The sequence below is a fragment of the Macrotis lagotis genome, chromosome X (genome assembly GCF_037893015.1).
Source record: "Macrotis lagotis isolate mMagLag1 chromosome X, bilby.v1.9.chrom.fasta, whole genome shotgun sequence".
Lineage (NCBI taxonomy): Eukaryota > Metazoa > Chordata > Mammalia > Peramelemorphia > Peramelidae > Macrotis > Macrotis lagotis.
This window is the reverse complement of record NC_133666.1, coordinates 14,915,959-14,931,030: the sequence shown is the minus strand read 5'-3', so window position 1 is coordinate 14,931,030 and position 15,072 is coordinate 14,915,959.

The following is a 15,072-nucleotide window of genomic DNA, read 5'->3' as shown; positions in this document are numbered from 1 at the left end:
CCCCCGATGATTAGGAACGTAAGAAGTCCGAAGTTGTGATGATTGAAAATGAGTTTGGCCTGTACTTACTTTGATAGGCGACTCACAAATTGTACTCAGAAGAGTAAATGTGGGAGTTGGTAGTAATGTTGTATACCCAAAGATCTATCCTTGGCCTTATGTTAATCAGCATCTCTATCAACAAACTGAATGAAGCAATTTAAGGGATACAGTAGGTAGATGGTGCAGTAGATAAGAGTGCTAGTCAGTCTCTGAAACTTTCTAGTTCTGTAACACTGGGCAAGTCTCTTAGCCTCAATCTGCCTCAATTTTTTTTCTCTGTAAAATGAAGATAAAAACAGTACTTACCTTACAAGGCTGTTGTGAGAACCAAATGAGACAGTATTGGTGAAGTGCTTTGCAAACCTTAAAGCTGTATATAGATGATGGAGATGATGATGATGATAATGATGATTGTCTTTATCAGGATCCAGAAAGATCTCAATAGTATAGAATACTGGGCCAAATTTCACAAGTTGGGATTTAATAGGGATAGATGTAAAGGTCTACATTTGGGTTAAAACAACCATCTTCGTAAGTACTGAATACACAAGAGGACTATTTGTCTGAAAAAAGATCTGAGTATCAAGTCAACAGTGTGGCATGGCAGCCAGAAAAGAATATAATACCCTGAAGAAGGCAGCCAATAGTTCAACCTCCTCATTTTACAGATTGAGGAAATTGAGTATTGGGTTCCATTCTGGCCATGACATTTTTAGGAAGTACATAGACTCACTGGAATATATCCAGAAGAGGGCAATCAGGATAGTGAGAAGATTTGAGCCCATGTCCTGTGTGGATTAGTTGAAGAAACTGGAGAAGAGATACTTAAGCACACCATGATAGCAAACAGGCTGATTCCTTGAAGGTCTGTCACATGGAAGAGAGATGAGACTTGTTCTTCTTGGCCCAGAGAGCAGAACTAGGAGCAATGGGGTGGGGAAGAGGGGGGGCATCAGATTTAGGTTTAATATAAGGAGAGACTTGTCAACAGTTAGGGTTATCCCCAACTGGCATGTGCTGCCTCCCCATCTCTGGAGGTCTCCACGTGTCTGAGATACTGTACAGTAGGATTCTCCTCTAGGAATAGATGGGATTAGAGGTCACTGAGATCCTATGATTTGTACAACAGGTATTCAAAAGCGATGATGCTGCATTTCTTTCAAAAGAGTCACAATTCATTTCAAACTTTTTACTAATTTAGTCTTCTCTTCCCAACTCTAGCTCTGACCCTCGATATCTAAGTTAGTAAATTTGGATAAATAAAGTTTACACAATAGATGGTGTTATTCTCATTTAGCATGTGAAAGTAAATTGAAATTGCAGTGTTCAGCCTTTTTTTTTTCTTGCTCATATATCAGATTTCAATTGTCTGAACTGCCAGATGATGATGTCTCAACTTCTCTCCTTTTTTTTTTCTCCCCTAAGGTATTCTTTGCCTCCGTCCAATCTGGCTCCAGTCAGATTTACTTTATGACCCTTGGGCAAAATATGCTCTTCAACTGGTAAACGCGGGAAGAAATGGTTGAATATTTCCAGGGATTGAAACCGTGTCAAATACAATGAAGTTTGCACACATGCACACATTTGCACTTTTCATCTGCAAATATCTTGTCATTCATTCAGTTACCTTTCCGTTGTATTGTTCAGGAAAATGATGAAACCATTCAGCTTATGATGTAGCATAGAGTAATTCCGATGAGAAATGAAGCTTATAGAGAATTATTATTGCAAGCTCTATAGACTCTCAAAGGGGTGTGCTCTCTTTTATAGATTTATTTTAAGCTTTATTACTTTAACTTTTGATGTATTAACATTTATTTACTTAGTAATTCTGTGTGGATTTTACAGTGAAGGAATCATAAAAACATGCCACAAATTTTATTCCAGGCAATCTTTGGAACCATTGGCATTGCTTTTTGTCCAGAAGAAAAAAAAATATGCAAATCAGAATTAATTTTTGAAAGCTAGAACCAGATGCATAAGTTGAAGATGCTGGAAACAATGCCATAAACCAAACAAAGCTAGTGCCTTCATTCAAGGGGCACACAAGGATAACAGGAAGTTCCGTCCATTTCCTCACTGTAAAGTTTAATGACCTGGACATTAAACTTTGTCAAGACACAGAGCAATAATTATCTATCTCTATTAGTTTTCCCCCATATTATACCGATTTCCCTGTAGTGTAGAGACTTTTCCTCTGATACTTGGTCTCCCATGAATAAGATCCTTACCACATATCATTGATGGTTTATGAAAAGAGGCTCTCAGATGTTGCATAGGCAATGGCTGCTTTGACAACTTATGGATGATATACATGTATTCTTGGCTGCTAGACCCAGAAACCATAGAATGGATTTTTGCATTATTTTAAATTAGATATCTGTTAAAATCTCACTCCAAAGAAAGACTGACACAACCATTCTGATGAACTCTACTTTCAAATTTGTTCTCCAATTACTGAAAATGGGCAAAATCTATTTCCAATGATTATTGAATGCAAGAGAGATGATGTGGTGTAAGTGGAGAGACTCTGAACTTGACAGCAAGAAAATCTACATCTGACACTTAGCTGGGGGGCCCTGGGCAAGTCACTTAATCTCCTCGAGTCTTGGGCAATTCTAGATTTGTAGTCAGGGGTTTGGGATTCAAATCAAGCGTAACACCTTGTGACCTTAAAGAAGTCACTTAGTTTTCCTAGGCCTCACTTTTTCCTCTATAAAATGAGGGTTGTGGACTGGATATTCTCTGTGGACCCTTCTAGCTTTGGAGCTATGGCTACAAGTTATAAATTGCTCAAGGTCAGTGGAGGGAATTTCAATACTATTATAGTCACCTATCATTGACCATTGCTGAGTATTAACTATGGTTTGTTCCCCGTAAGTCAGGCCATTGAAACATGTATATCAAGGATGCTGGTTGTCTTTTTATAGCTATGCAAGTTGTCAAAGAGCCAGTGAAGAGGGAGGAAAAATTCCCAAAACCAGCCAGTGTAGGCCATGACCAAGTAAATGAGGACATGTCTCTAGAGTTTCCTCTATAGTCATTTATATTTCAGGGGTTTGTATCCTGGCCACATAAAGTGGGATTAAACTTGATAACATATAATCTTGGCTCAGGATTAATGAAAGACTAGTGATTTTTTGTTATCCTTAGCTACATATATAATGATTTGCTTTCAGATGAATAGTACTAGAAATTCCGAGGCTCATCTGAAATGTGTTAGCAATAAGTAGATGAAACAGTTTAGTTTGCTTAAAGATGAGAACTCTTTGAAATAATTAGACTGAGCAATTAAGTCTTGTCCCATTTTTACTGTGCCTATGAGTCCCATCGTGAATCAGGTGTCTGGGATGTCCAATGTGGTGTACCACAAAAGCCATCCAGCTAAGTGGCAGCAACAAGTTACCTTTTCTCTCCATCTGTCCTCAATCCCACAATGCTTTTGTGATTGATGTGACAGAGCTGCCAGTGTGCTCTCCAACTTCTCTGGCTAGCCAGTGCATATGGATTTTTCAAGCTACCTGTTTGAGCTCACTTTCTTATGTGTGCTGTCCACAGACACACATGGTTACTTAGCACCATACTGCCAGAAATGGAGATTTGCTTTCTTTTTCTCATAGCACAAACAAGAGTTTGGCACACTATCTATTAGCAATTAGGAAAATGTGAATCTAAGAATTAAAGAACTCAATGTGATTCTTATCTTTCCATAACTGTGATAATAATATAATCTGAAGAATTGGCATGCCTTGTAACTGCTGACGGACATCTGTATTGATTTTTTTAAAGAAGAAAATGCACTTTGACGTTAAATAATTTGCTTCAAAGTATAATCCACATTGTCAGTACGAACTCTTACCTGTTTGTACAGCCAAGTTCTATGAGCCAGCTCAAAAGTGTTTTATAAAAGAAGAAAAAAGAATGCTGGTGGAACTTGGATTGATTGGTTTGAGGCAAATGAGACATGCCATGTTTGAACTTGAGAAATGTTGTGCATTTTAAAGTACTGCCTATAGTGATAATAATTAGATACATTTAAGTTTAATTCATGCTCAGAACTTATATAATTAATTTCTTCTGCATAACATACTTGCTCAGGAAAAAAAAAAAAAGTTGAGAGCGGTTTTGAAAAATGTACCTCAGAGGACTGTCTTTTTTCAAGCAGTCCTTGACCATAAATGTTCTTAGGTGCTCTGGGCTCTCATTTTTTAAAATTAAATTTGTGAGATGAGGTTCTTTCCCTTGAAAAAGGAAAAAAAAAAGAACTGTTAGAAGAGAAGTTCTCTGAGATGCCCCCAAATATCGAAGCAGGAGAGATTGCAGGTATATAAACCAGAAAATGTGGCAGGAGGTAAGGATGAGGAGACTAGGGGTGACCAATGAAAAGATGGCAATGTTTAAAGAAAGATGAACTGCCAATTCTGGTTATCAGACAGAAGGAACTGATGAAAAGTGATTTGTTAGGGCCAACCAGCCACAAGGCCTTCCACATCTGTTGAGTCGGAAAGCATGGTCCAGTGGAAAGAGCTCTAGATTTGAAGTTAGAAGACCTGATTCTGAATCCTTGTTATTCCTTATGTGATCTTCATCAAGTTAGTTAACCTCTCTGGGCATCAGAGAGCTTTCCTTATCTGTAAAACAAGAGTTGGACTCCACGAACTCTGATGTTCCTTTCCAACTCAAATTCTATGAGCCGAAATTCAATCAGCAAGCATTTATTAAATGCCTACTGTGTGCCAGGCCCTGTGCTATGCACTGGGGATACAAAGACAAAAGCAAAACCATCCCCGACTTCAAGGAGCTTACGCTCTTGTGGGGGGAAAACAATATGTGTGCACATATATACATATATATATGTATACATATATATGTATATATGTGTCTGTGTGTGTGTCTGTGTCTGTGTGTGCATGTGTGTATGTATGTAGCCATCTAGATGTAGGTATATGCAAAACAGATGCCAGTGATTTTGAGGAGAAAGGGCAATAGCAGGTGAGGAGACAATGAAGGACTCATGTAGAAGGTGGTGGCTTGAGTTGGTATTTCCAAGAGGCAGAGGCAAGAGGAACCACCAGAGGAAAGCCACCTGGATGGGAGATGGAGTGTTGTGTGAGCAAGAGCGAGAAGGCCAGTGTGGTGACGACCTAGAGTGTGCGGAAGAGGAGATAGATGGGAGATATGGGAAGGAAATCAGCTTGTAACTAGTTTGAGATGCCAGGCCCTTCTCAACAGCACAGCCGCCATGCAGAGCTATGTGGCTTCCAGGGAGGGACAGAGAGCACATTGGGTCTGGGTTTTATTGTGCCCCCCCCCCCACTTCAGGGCCACAGACCCACTGGGATATGTTCTGCATGCTGAGTCTTAGAGAGGGCTTTGCAAAGCTGGTGTCCGTCTAGAGAAGGATAGTTCTGGTGGTAAAAAGACTGGAAATCATGCCTGATGAGTAAGGAAACTAGAGATGTTTAGAAGGCAAGGGAAGATGTAAGGGGGACAGGATTCCTTTCTGTCCTACAGAAAAGAGGATGATATTGGTTTCACTTGTCCCAGAGGGCAGAGAAGAAGCCAAAGGATGTGAGTTAGAGAGCTTTCAGCTCAATGTCAGGAAAAACTTCTGACCAGTTAGAGCTGTACAAAAGTGGAATGGATTGTTTGGGAAGGTAATGAGCTCCCTGTCACTGGAGGTCTGTAAGCAGAGACTAGAAGGATGATTTTCTTCTCATGGATGTTGCAGAAGGGATTCCTACAGGTTGGAATCACTGACCTCTAACAATCCTTCTGCCTTATAAGATTGGATGATTCAGCCCTCTATTTGGGAATATCTTTCAGCTAGCACCCATTCTAAAAGTCTGAATTGCCTTTTCCAAATTAGATACAGATCCCTCTGACATCTTGTGCTCCTGAAGCCAGCTGAAACTTGAAAGTGAAAGAAAATATTGGTTTGATTAGTTTGTTTGTTCTCCCTAATCAGTGCCTCTTAGACCCAATGGCAGTGCCCCGCCCAAGTTCCACCACCCCAAATGCCGCTACAGGCCCCAAGAAAGTCACCATCCAGTCCAAGACCATACACTTGAATAGGGCATCCAATTTCTGTTTTTGTAGAGCAGCCTATAGAGGCCTCCTCCACTCCTACCCGTGAATCCACTTAGAACTCACTTTTTGGTGCGGCTCCACAGAAAGCTGCTCTCAGTTTACTTGTAGCTGCCACTCCTCTGCTAACCTAGCCATCACCATCACAACCAGTTTTGAAAATTACCTCCCTGGGTAGGAGGAGGAAAGCCTGCCTTTACCAACCTCCCCTGACTATAACCACTTCTTGATTGTGTCCCCTTCAACAAGCATTTATTAAATGTCTGTTATCTGGAAGGCACCATGCTATGGTATAGTGGAGAAGGCACTGGATTTGGAGTCAGGAAGACCGGAGTTCAAATCCTGCTTCAGACACTTGCTAGCTGTGTGACCTTAGACAAGTCACTTAACCTCTCAGTGCCTCAGTTTTCTCATCTGTAAAATAAGAGGGCTGGACTCAATGACCTCTAAGGTACTTTCCAGATCTTATGTGTGACCTTGGACAAGTCATTTTACCTCTCCAGGTCTCAGTTTCCTCCTTTGTAAAATGAGGGAGATGGCCTCCAAGTGTCCCTTACAATTCTAAATCGAAGATCCCTTGATGAAAAGCTAAAAGCGAAGGCATCATTGTCCTCAAGGAGCTTATAATCTACTGTTGGGTGTGACATGGAGTCAAAAATACAAGGCAACTTGAAAACAGAGAGGATTAACATCTAGAAGGGCCTTGTTCTTTATAGTTTTGTGGTTGCTACTTAATATGTTGATTTTTCACGTGATGATAAGGCATTTCATGTCTAAATTATACAAAGCACGATTGAAATTTTGAAAGACAATCCAGAACTTGGACAATGACTGTTGTCCCTTTTACTGTAGTCACCTTAGAAGGCAATACACTGACTTCCATAATGCAGCTATTCATTGCTCAGGACAGTTTGGGAATTGCTTTCAATCAGTTGCATAGCTAGCCTCCGTCATATTGCTTTGTTTCTTCCCACCTGCTAGTTTCTAAGATTCCTGAGGGCAAGAGCTTTCTTCAATTTCTTTGGTACCTCTCCCCTCCCCCCTCCACCTCAGTGTTAGATTAAATCATGACAGTTTGTGTTCAAGGGACCTGAGTTCATATCTTCACTCTGCTACTTACTAGCTGTATGATTTTGGTTGAGTTTCTTCTCTCTGGACCTCAGTTTCCTCATATGTCAAGCCAGAGAGTTAGACTGGATGATCCCCAAGGTCTTCTTCATCTCTGACATCCTGTTCTTTTAAATGCAAGTTGAAAGGCGACAGTAGCACCCGCTGCACCTAGCACCTGCTGCACCCAGAAGCCTAACAGGGAGATATATTTATGCCTCCTTCTTGAGCCTTGGGAACTAGCTAGTGAAAGTGGCGGCAATAGTTTAAAAGGCTTAAATAATTAGTCTAATTTAGATGTTTAATATATATATATACGCATATATATATACACATACCTCTGTGTATATATATGCATATATATACACTGCTAAAGTATATTTACCATCAATGCAATAATAATGTGCCTAGCCCCATGTAATAACAATTATATTCAGGCTTTAAGTTGAAAAACAATTTGCTGCATATTGTTTTGTTTACCTATTATTAAAATCTTCAATAAACTCCATTTCAAATGCTACAAATAAAATCGTATTAGCCAAGAGAGTGATTGTGGCATGAATAAATATGCGGTGATATATTTCTATTGATGACCTACATTCAAGAAATAGCATGAGGTATATATTTGAGGCAATGTATGATGGGAGGGATGGCCTAAGGGACAAAGAGCCAGTCTCAGGAAAACCTCTTTTCAAGTACACACACACACACACACACACACACACACCCTGGGTGACCCTGAAAAAAAAATCACTTAACCACTTGATGTTCTAAGGCTAGATGTTTCGGAGAAGGTGCCAACAAGGCATTAGTAGAGAGAATTTCCTCCTCTAGGAATTCCCTGTGCCAATAAAATCACAGATCCTGTCCATGCCCCTATACCAACAAATGCACAGAATAAGCAGCATAGATACTTCACAGTTTAGTAGCTGTGAATTGTACCAACACCTGGAGTAGAGAAGTTCCTAACTTTTTCTGGTCCTCAAGTCCCTTGACTAAGGAAACCTTCCTTTGTCCCATTCTCAACGTAAAAAAGCAAATTCAAGAGTTAACCTAGTCTAATACAAAGAAATAAAATTAAGAGTTAGTTACCAAATATTCCTCATACCACTTGACAAAATTATTTCCCCTGGTGTACATGCATGTCAGTTTGAAGACCCTGGACCTAGGGGAAGTTCAACCACATTGGGTGGATGAGGGCATTTTTCTCTTCTTACCTTCCCCCTTCATTAGCCTATGCTGGTCCAGAATCCATAGAGGGAATGGGAAGTTGAGGGTACAAGAAGGTACAATTTGCCCCCTCCCTTGTCTGGAAGGTTCAGAACTCATCTAGGCCACTTGGCTGCTCACAGAGGTTGGATAGAGATAGGAGTCACCAACTATTCCTTCCAAAGGAAGGACCACCAGGCCTTATCATCCCTATTACTGCATCCTAAGTCTTTCTAGGTCTTATCTGATATCTGATCTACTGACAGGACCCTTGAGTCTGGATATCCATACCGCTGCACCACCCTTAAGGACTTCTAGGCCTTTCTTTCCACTGCCTGGCACAAAAATAAACGCTCAAAAATGATTATTGACTGACTTTCCATTTCTCCTACAATTAATCAGTATTTTATGTGTTATCTTTCCCAGCTGAGAGTGTAAACTCCTTGAGAAGACGGTTTATCTCATTTTTTCCTATTTATATCCCCAGAGCTTAGCTCAGTGTAAGCACACAGTGGTTAATAAATGTGTTTTTTTCTCATTCATTCATTCATTAATACCCTATGAGAATCTAGGGGGAAATAAACTTGTGTGGCATTTCCACAGCTTTACAACATTGCGATTGGTTCCCAAATTATGACAGTCTCACTAAGAATGACTTTGTAAAAGAACATAGGGAAAAGTCAGTCTGCACCAAAGCAGTTAAATTCACCAGTTAGGTCTCCCCTCCTGTTCCAAAAAGAGAGCTCTGTATGCAACCATTTGTCATCAGTGCATGATGAAAAGAAATTGCCTTCTCTCATCACTCCACCTAGCACTTCCCTTGAGAGACTGAGCTATTCCCCTTCTTGTTCTTGTGGGAGACAGAAGGGTTATTTGGGAGGCAAATTGTTCATCATTTGCCCAAGTGCGCTCTCTGCATTTGGGCAGGAGGGCAAGAGGAGAGAAGAATGACTGGCCTCTCAACGTGAAAGTTGGAAGGTGTGGGGTTTTGAAAGTGATGTTGATCGGGTTTGACCTTGGCATCATCTATTTACAGTTGAAAGCAACCTCCGAGATCAAAGTTGGCCTCCACTCCCCAATCACACCCTTGGATTGCTTACTTCTTAAGCATTCTGAGGTCCAGAGGGGAAATGGCTTGCTTGTCTACAGTCACATAGCTCAGGTGAGATGGAATTCCAATACATATCATCTCTGTCCAGATTTAGCAATCCCACAATACTGTTTTCCCTGATTATATCCTGTTTTGATTTTATATAAATTACCCTTTTGACAGAGAGAGATAGAGTGAGAATATCTATCAATTGATCATCAAGAATTTACTAAGTACCTCTTATCTGCCAGATATATATTATACTAGGCACTAGGGATTACAATTAAAATGTACAAGTTTACATTCTAATAAGGGAGAGAACAAGTACACATATAAACACATGCAGAAGAAATATGAAGAGAAGAAATACAAATACATATAAAGTAGCTTTAAATGTAAAGTAATTTGGAAGGGAGAGCACTAGTAATCGTTAGGACACAGAAGAAGAAAGCATAGGTAATACCTACATCAAATTAAAGGTCCACTGAAACGTCATGGACCAAATAATAATGTCGTAGAAATTGGTGTTTTGAATCATTCTGGAAAAGTAATTCATTTATAATTTATGAATGTCTTGTTTTTGAAAGGCAGTATTGTGTAATAGAGAGCTAGCTCTGGAGCCAGAAGACCTGGATCCAAGTCCAAATTTTGCTACGTACTGATTGTGTGACACTGGGCCAGTCAATCGACCTCTCTGAATGTTGGTTTCCTCCTCTGTAAACTGAAGGATTGGAACTAGATGCTCTCTGAGGTTCCTTCCAACTTTAGATTAGGACTCTATTGGGTTAAAAAAACTCAACTTAAGTACAAGATTTAGGGAGATATTTAAGGAGCTCAGAATTAGTTAAAATTGTGATGTGCCAACCCATAAAGTTAATGCAGCCTTAAAATGCATTAAGAGAGAATTCAGGATGCATTAAGAGAGCCACAATGGGGGATGTGGAAATCTTCTAGCTCTCCATTTTGTGGCTCCTGATTTTAGCTGCTTATTCTTGATAATGAAGCTCTGTGGCTACTAACTACCAAGGAAGGTTGCCCAGTCCTGTGGCTGGAATGGAGAAACAATCTTGTCACCATGGGAAAAATCCAAATCAGTGTTTTGTAAAAATGAAACTGTAACAATAAAAAATTATGTAAATCAACAGGTGGTTCAAATGCATGTAATGTATTTTCCAAATCTCAAAGCACTATAGAAATGCCAATGATTACAATTATGAACCTATAGTGATCATGTCCCCAGACGAGTGATGATTTAGTTCCCTGAATCTTCTATTTCACTCCTGTTGAACTCAAGCAAAGTTTATGAAGCAATACTTAGGTGTCCTGGTAAATTTTTAACAACCTGACTGGAGGTCGGAGGGAACTAGAAGTAGGCACACAGAAACTTTTACATTTAATCTGTATTATTTACACTTAAGTCCAGACAAGCAACAAAACAATAAATTAAACTCTGAGTTGTAGTAGTCATTGCTGATTTCTGAGCTAAATGCTCATACTGACAAATTTAACAATCAGCTCTGGCTCCAACATACCCTGTGTGTTACTATCATGTGTAGCACATTGTAAACCGCCTACAGTATGCTGTGTAAATGTCAATCATCCTTATGTCTATAAAAATAACAGAAGCCATCATTTCACCTCACTGGCCCCAGTTTCCTCCCCTGCAAAATGAGAAAGTTGAAACAGATGGTTCCAAAGTTCCTCTCAGCTCTAAATCCAATCCAATGATATCTGCTAAATTGAGGTTTTCTTTAATGATCCTGCCCCTTTTTATTTTCCAATAAGATCACATGTTCTACCTAATATTGTCATTTTCTACCTCTGTGACCTTGGCAAATCATTTCACCTCTGCGTCCATCAGTTTCCTCATCTGAAAAATGGAGGGGCTGAACTAAATGATCTCCAAGGGGCCTTTAGGATGCTATGATTGCCAACTATCCAAAAATGTTCCTTACAATCCCATATTTCTTTCAAAAATGAGACTATTTTCCTAAAAGCAAAAATTTTAAAAGTTAACTTCTATCTGCCTCCCTGTCATCCTCATTTGTTTTTCCTGGTCCTGCTTCCAAGGTCCAAATGATTCCATGTTAGAATTTTCAAAGTTTTTTTCTAGTCTTTTTTTATATTTCATAAATCACATTTCAGGACTTATCAAAGTCCTCGAAAGAAGAATCTGAAAGAAATTTAATCTATTTTCTTCCTCATAGTAGTTTCCTTTAATATCTATCTATCTATCTATCTATCTATCTATCTATCTATATATATATATATATATTAATGTAAGCAGGGCTCCCCTCCCATGTGGGTTTTCCAGATGTTACCCCAATTTTGAAGAATTTTTTTTATATTTGCAAGGCAGTGGGGTTAAGTGACTTGCCCATGGTAATCATTGTCTGAAGTCACATGTGAACTCAGGTCCCCCTGATTCCAGAGCTGGTGCTCTATTCACTGTTCCACTTAGCTATCCCAGTTATGAAGCTTTGAATCAAGAGCAATTCAAAATTATTTTTTCATGAGCCCCCATTGATGTCTCTTTCACTAGACCAACCAGAAAACAGTTCAAAAAAGACACTTAATCAAATGTTAAAGAAAAAATAGGTATCATGAAAGATCCTCCCTAATATATAGTTTTTGGTTGTTTTGCAATTTGGATATATTGCTATTGTATATGACACAAAACTAGTGAGGTGGGGAAATAAGAAGGGAATCAGTGTAATCTGAGAACACTCATGACATGATACACATATTAGCTAACATATATTGTTAGGGGTATCTGATACTTCAAAGCTACCTGTTTCCCCTTGGTGATGTTATGTGCTTTCCAGTGGTTAGCTCTAATCTCTTTTGAGAAACTCTGCTGAGCTGCTCTCTCTGTTAAGTGTCTGTGTTGAGCTGCTCTTTTCTACCATCTTCTGGTGTTCAGTCATTTTAGAATTTATTGACTAAACTATTGTGGTAACTGCTAGAATATCAGTTCGGAAGAGCTATTTTTAGTTATTTGAGCTATAGCACCCTGCCAACATAGACAGGCAACTCACTAGCTAGAAAGTCCCTTAGGCATTTAAATCTGTCCTTTTAAAAATCTTGTTTCCTTTGCTGCTGTCTGGATTTAATGCTTATCTGAATTATGGTAACATATATATATATATATATATATATATATATATATATATATACCATTTAATTACTATTTCATACTTCTAATCCTGGAAAATTGTCCCCAGGGATCACATTAATCAAAACTAAAGAAAATGAGTGAAGTTCTAATGAGGAAGCTGGTTTTAACCACCTGCATCCCTTATCAGGCCCCTTATGTTTCATGGAAATCATAAGAGCTAAGGAAGATTGAGGAGACCGAAATAGTTAATGACCTTTAACATACTCCCTTCACCTCTAGCAACAAAAACCTCTGCCTTTCTACCTACATAAAGAAAATATTTATATTATACCAGTTAAAGTATGATTTCTCAAACTTTCTTGTGTCCTGGATCCCTTGGCAGTCTGGTATGGACCCTTTCTCAGAAAAATACTTTTAAAGGTATAAAATAAAATATAATATAATAAGGGATTACAAAGAAAACAAATTATTTTGAAATTTAGAGATCAAAATGTTTTTTAAAATGAATTCACAACTCATCCAATTTGGAATTACATCCAAAGGACAACAAAAATGAGCATACCCTTTGATCCAGCAAAAGCACTACTGGGTCTATGCCCTGAAGAGATGATGAAAAAGGTTAAAACATAACTTGTACAAAAATATTCATAGAAGCCCTGTTTGTAGTGGCAAAGAATTGGAAATCAAGTCATGGAACACTATTCTATTAGAAACCAGGAGGGATGGGAATTCAGGGAAGCCTGGATGGATTTTCATGAACGGATGCTGAGCGAAATGAGCAGAACCAGAACATTGTACACCCTAACAGCAACATGGAAGTGATGATCAACCTTAATGGACTCATTCATACCAACAGGGCAAAAATCAGGGACAATTTGAGGCTATTTGCGATGGAGAATGCCATCTGTATCCAGAGAAAGAACTGTGGAGTTTAAACAAAGACCAAGGACTATAACCTTTAATTTAGAAAAAAAACCTGATATCTTATTGTCTGATCTTGCTATCTCTTATAATTTATGTTTCTTCCTTAAGGATGTGATTTCTCTCTCATCACATTCAATTTGGATCAATGTATACCATGGAAACAATGTAGAGACTGGCAGATTGCCTTCTATGGGGGGTGGGGGAGGGAAGTAAGATTAAGGGAAAAATTGTAAAACTCAAAATAAATAAAATCTTTAAAATGAAAAAATACAATATCAAGCTTAGAAACAAAAAAATGTATTCACAGCCTTCCTAAAATTTGTCCACTGACAAAGCAGATACAAGGTAAAGAAGCCCTAAATCAGAGAGCTTCAAGCTAATTGTCCCAGTTACAAGAGTTCAAGTTAATTTTTGTAATAGTGTTTCTAACATTTGAAACGTTCTCAGATTAGAAAAAAAAGAAAAGAAAAGAAAAGTTCTCAGATTAGAGAAATACACCTAATACTGATGTATCCCTGATGCCAAACCTGGAGCACTTGCATATGACTCTTTCACTGGTGAAAAAAAATGGCAATATTATTTGCTTGAGTAGAAGAACTGGCAGGATAGCTTGGAAGAGGAGAATCCTTCCTTTCTACTTTGAGAGGGGACATACATGATGAGAGAGAGAGAGAGAGAGAGAGAGAGAGAGAGAGAGAGAGAGAGAGAGAGAGAGAGAGAGAAACAGAGAGACAGAGAGACAAAGAGAGACAGAGACAGAGACAGACTAGAAACTGGGGAAATTGCTTGGACAAAAATAAGACATTTCTCAATAGGCTGAGCTGAAATGTCTCCCAGTAAGAGAATTCATTCACTCTGTATAACTATTAAATGTATTATTATCTGCATAATTTCTCTAATTTCTATTTGCTGAATAAGGCTTGTTCACTATTTACTATTTGTGATACTCTTTTATGTAACTAGCATTTGATGGGAAGGGGCATTTGTTTTCATTTGTAATCTGGAGGCACTCATTCCTATTAAAAGATAGGGACCAGGAAATTAGTTTAAACTTAAGGGAGGGGAATCCTTTCCTTAGACCAGCAATATGTAGGGAAGCAGATAGATATCATTTTAGTCTGCTGTCTCCTTTGGAAAGGAGTGGATAGATTCCTGAGATATTTATGATAGTCTCTCCACAAGTCTCATTTAGATAAACCCATGTGGATACACACAAAACCTATATATACACGCCCTATGCTATTTTTTAAAAAAAGTCAGGGAAACTGGGCTCCTTCAGGATAATTGTGAGCTGACCTCTCCCACTCTAAGTGAAATTTGGACCAGAATTACTAAATAAGTCTTGCCTCAGACAAAGTGAGACTTAGCTAGAGGAGAGAGTGAAGCTGATAACCTTGTATAGCTCAGCCTCATTTGAATCCAGTTCACTTACAAGTCAAAACTTCTTGTTGTTTGTCCTTTGTTATGAAAGAGGATCATGACTTCAGGGAAGTTA